Source organism: Corvus brachyrhynchos, unplaced genomic scaffold (assembly GCF_000691975.1).
Source record: "Corvus brachyrhynchos isolate BGI_N302 unplaced genomic scaffold, ASM69197v1 scaffold1, whole genome shotgun sequence".
Classification (NCBI taxonomy): domain Eukaryota; kingdom Metazoa; phylum Chordata; class Aves; order Passeriformes; family Corvidae; genus Corvus; species Corvus brachyrhynchos.
The window spans coordinates 8,484,706-8,489,943 of NW_008237222.1; positions in this window are offsets into that span (position 1 = coordinate 8,484,706).

Consider the following 5,238-nt stretch of genomic DNA (forward strand, 5'->3'; position numbering starts at 1 on the left):
TAATGGAAAAGCCCATGTGCACATGCCAGTGATGCCTTCAGGCAGAGGGAGGATGGTCTGCAAAGCCTCACTGTGAAGGACCCTGCAGGATGTCACCAAGGCTGTCAAGGGAGCTGCCACCCTTAGGCAGAAGAGATGGACACAGCATCTCCCTTGTCACAGCACCTCGCAGCATTGCCCTGACACTGCCCCACCAAGAGATAAGGCACTGGCTGCCGACAGTGGTCAGGCACTGCTGGGATGCATCTGTCCATGGGAGGAGGGTGGAGGCACCTCATGTAGGGAGACAGCCCACCCATCACTGTCTCTGGCAGCATGCATGGAAACAGAGCTCCTGCACCCACAGGGCCCGACTGGGACCAGCTCCCTGTGTTTTGACATCTTTTCAGCTCATGGCCTGAAGGATCACTGTCCTAGGGCTGAATCTGGTGGTGATGTGCTAAGAAATGCAACAGCCAACATGCACTGTAGCTGCTGTTTGAGATATAGATATCAGGAATTCTTTGTTCAGGGCCATTGTTTAGCAAAGGAGCTTCATTCCTGCCAGTCTGTAGATGAGCTATCTTGGGAAAGGGGAACTGTTCCCACACCAGGAACCAAATCAAAGTTATACCTTCATCCTTAGAAGTGCAGTTTTACCTTGCCTGACCCTCCCATCCTCCGGAGGACCCCACTGTGGAGAGGATGGGCTTTGCATGTTCATGCACAGGAAAAGAATAGGGAGAACAAACAAAACACCCCACCCTCTTCCACTTATGTAAGATCAGAAGGAGAGTGTAGGCTAAGCCCAGAGGACTGGATTTATGGTTTCAGAAAAACCTAGTTATTAAAATGTTATGAAAATTTTCCTCCCCTTTAAATGCATAAATACGCAGATGAAAGGAGCCATGTGATCTGGCCACTGGCCATGCTGCTGCAGGCTCAGTCTAATTATCAGCTGCCAGCTCTGCTGCATTTTAAGTGGTGAACATGATTAAAGATACACAGACAATTGAAGAAAGTTAGATCAGTTTTTCAGGCCTGCTTCTATTTTATAACCACATGGCAGCTTGGCCTTGAGACTAAATCTGCCCTTAGAGGCTGAGGGAGAAAAGTTCTGCTGATCAGATGGGTTTTTTCAACCGCAAGCTCCATGTGCTCTTGAATTCATCATTTTCACAGCAAGCTATTTGCCAAGTCAGACTGTTTCCCTTCCCCTCTCCGAGAAAAAGGGGGCTCTGAAGGGGAGAAAGATGCAGGTAGGACCAGGTGTGTGTTGGGGTCAGGCACTGCAAAAGCATGACCAAAATATAAGCCGGAGAGGTGCAAACTTGTTTCAAATGAGTTTCAAAACCAGAATTTCCTGGGGCTTCTTCTTTCTCTTGGGACAGGAAATATCATCAAGAAACCCAGATGGTCTCGTGCTTTTGTGGGAGAGCCACAGTCCTGTGGGCAGGACAAGGAGCTAGGACTTCTCTTCCAGAGCTGCCAAGTTCTTGAGTCGAGTGTCATTGCAGCGACAGCGAGGCCAAACAGTCTGCCAGCATCTGTCCCTTTGTCATCCGTGTTCGCCGGGGGACTGAGCCTGGCTCTGCAAAGTGACAGACCCGTCAAATCTCACTCACTGGGTGTGAATCTCACGCTGTGGGTTTTTGCCTCAATGCTTCCCACAGCTATGGCTGCGTCTTGTGCTGTCCCCAAGCTTCACCCCCATCCCAGGGCTCAGCATGGTGGATGCATCTGCTTGGCTCCCCAAGCAGCTGCTGTCAAGCTGCACCATGCCTGGGGACTTGAAAAGTGGCAGGCTTCTGAGTAACTTGTTTTAGTGTTGTTTCATGGCTTTCCAGAAAGACATGTCTTTTCAAAAGACAAAGATTTGGCTGGTTTTTAGCACCATTGCAAGCGTGGCACAGCTACCCATACAGTCCTGGGAGTGAGCTGGTGTCTGCACAGCTGCCATGGCCCAACCCAAGAGTGGCTGGGGGGGGGGCAGCAGCTCTGCCCTGCCTCGGTCTGCTGGGTCAGTGCAGAGCAGATTGGTGCCCGTGCACTCAGCATCTCCAGACGAGGCTGTTTCTTAAGTCAGGCAGCAATTTGTGCTGGAAGGGTGCACCTTGCTTCAGCCTAGCCAAGATATCCTATTTCATGCATATTCTACTGTTGCTTCAGCAGAGCCCCAGTTTCAGCTGGGATTTGAAGCTGCCTCAGATATGCATTGACTACCCATGAAGGTTCCCTGAAGGGACACCCTTCTCCAAGGCACCATGTGCATCCCAGCTCCTGAGCAGCCACTGTGGCCTTCCCGTGAGCCACCTTGGCCAGGGGCAGTTGCCTGGGTGCCACCAAGCTGTGCCCCAGGGCGCTGCTCTCTCTGTGAGGAAGCTGTGGTTCTCTATAGCCATGTGGCCGTGGCCTCATGTGGCAACACCAAGCTGTGGGTGCTGTGCCCAGACACCTCTGCCACAGCAGGGACACCTCACCAGTGTTTTGGGGGCAGCTACAGCAGAGGCAGCAGGCTTGGCACACCCTGTAATCAATAGAAACGGCTCTTTCTGGGGCAATGTGTTTGACCCCTATTAGGTATCAATTACATCCTCAGAGCACCTATCGATTAGAGAAGCAGTCCAGGGTGACTACTTCAGACACAGACTTGTGAAATGAACCCTACTCGAGCAGCCTGGTGCCAATACTGGTCTGTATAAGCTGAGACATATGGCTGGTGCACTCCCTGTGCTGCTGGAAATGTGACTCTACCCTTCTGCGGAGCCAAGGTCTTCACATGTCAGAGGCTGGGGAGAGGGGAGCCAGACTGTCTCCTTGCTCCCTGATTTACGAGCTAGATGTTAACAAAGTCAGTCTATCCTTTGAAAAGGAGCAGCACATGAATGCATGTAGCTCTCTCTTTCCGAGACTCCCGCCTCCTCCAGTTTCTTGCTGATTTAACCATCACACATCCAACCAATAAATCGAAGGGGGACAAAGCTGGAAGATAAAACTGATTATTATGTCTCATACCTGGGCAGCCCCAGTGACCCCCTGCCCTACTGCACAAGTTTTAGCCTCCTTGTGTTATATTTGTCAAGACATAAACCGGTCAACAAAATGCATCTCCTCTGTGCCAAAGTTATGCCTTAGGAAGCCCCACTGTAATTTTGTGTTCCCCTCAAAAGTTTTCTGTTTCACTGGTGGGACTGGAGCACCACTGTTCTCAGACAACCAAGGATCCCCAAAGGCACAGTTTGTGATTACAGATTTGCTAAGGTGGAAATTTGCGTTTTCCCTATTCTGCTCACCCTGCATTAATTCCCAGACCACATTCTCTCTTTTAGGAATAAAGTAGTGTTGTGCTCTAACTGCTCAGTAAAGGCTATTTCAAAACATAATCTCTTTCACTGTTTGACAAAATAAACATGCCTCTTCCTGGAGATTATTCCATTGCAAAAGATAAGCAAAATGGACCAGTTATCAGTGCTAACTCTCCTATAAAGGCCATTCCACACTGATCCAATACATACAGTCAGGCCACAGAAGTCTGTTTTTTCTAACACATTAATAATGCATAAACATGCTACTCTTTCTAGTCTCAGCCAGATGTCTCTGCATTATTAGCCTACTCTCACTAATATATTCTCTGGTAGCGGAAAAGAGGATTAATAACATGCAGAGAATGGCAGGAATATATATATATTAATAATCCTCTGTTTTCTGTTCTCAGTACTTGTTTGCATTTAAACATGAGGATGGGGTGGGAAGGGGCTGCCTGTCAGCCTGCTGGCTCTTCCCTCTGCTCCTCCAGGCTGTCCCTGAGGTACAGTGCAGCCAGGACTTCTGAGATCCTCTGCCCTTGAAGTCAAATGTTATCTGTAGATTTGCATCTCAACCGTGCTATCAACTTACTGTTTATCCACACTGCAGTCATATAATAGCATTCATTTTGGGTTAGTGAGCTGTTAAATGGATTGGTTCAGAGACTGGGGGGAAAAAAAAAAAGACTACATTTACAAGCCCAATTCACATTTCAAAAACTCCATTTTTATCAGTACAGGGGAGGAAAGAACAGAAATAATTAAATTGGAGAGTGAGATCAAACAGGAGCATCAGACTTTGGTCTGTCAAGCCAAAGTAGCACCTCATCACTGCCAAAAGGGTCCCACAAACTCCTTGTCTGCCCTTGCCTCTGTGCATCTGCCAGGTACCTTGAGCTCCTGCTCCCTGAAAATCAATTTCACCCACTAAAATGGCAGAAAATTTTCTGAGCAAAGAAATTAAAATAAGTATGTGAGGTTAGTGAGAAAAAACTGGCTGGATAAGGGCCAGAGGAAGGGGGAGGTTGCTGAAGAGTTAGAATTTATTGATAAAGAAAGGCTAGAGAATGGGCAGGGGGACACGGAAAGGACAGGAGAATGGGCAGGGCTGTGGCCAGTGTGGCTGGAAGCACCATGGTGCAGGAACATTGCCCATGTGGCTTTGTGTTCCACTAAAACCAATACGAATCTGTGTTTCTGGAAAAGCTTCACCACCACTTCCCTTGCCCCATCCCCTGCAGCAGGGCTGCTTCACAGCCAGACAGAATCAACAGACATTAGAGACAGAAATGAACCCGAAACAGGTGTTAGTGTTAAGTCAGGGAACTCCCTGCTGTGAACTTGTGGTGGCATGAGTGTGGTCTGGAGGCCAGGGAGGCACTGAGAACGTGGGTGCCAGAACCAGAAAGCTGCATGAAACCCACTTTTCCATCCACTGTCAGGGCAGACTGATTCACCTTAATTAAGAAACTGCCCTCTGGCTCTCCTCCCTTGGGCTCGGCCTTCCACCCTGAGGCTCATGTGCATACAGCTGCTTCTGAACTGTATTTAATGGGACACAGAATCATCACAGAGTGGTTGAGGTTGGAAGGGAGCTCTGGAGGTCATCTTGTCCAACCTCCCTGCTGAAGCAGGACCACCTACAGCTAATAGCACAGGTTGGTACCTGGGGATTTTTTTAAATTATCTGCCAAGAGTGAGATTCCACAACCTCCTCGGACAGCCTACTTGCAAACACAATGTGAACAACACAAGTGCACATATCAGCTCTCTACTACAAGGGATTTCAGGGAAGATCTCAAATTTGAATATGTGAGATACTGCATTTCATCACCATGCCTGGACTCCTGTGTCTAGTTGTCCCTTTGTGTGATAGGGCAACTGAATAAGCTCCGACACATTGCTTCAAAATTACTTTGGTTAGCACTGACATGGTCCCTCTCTTGCCAAATGG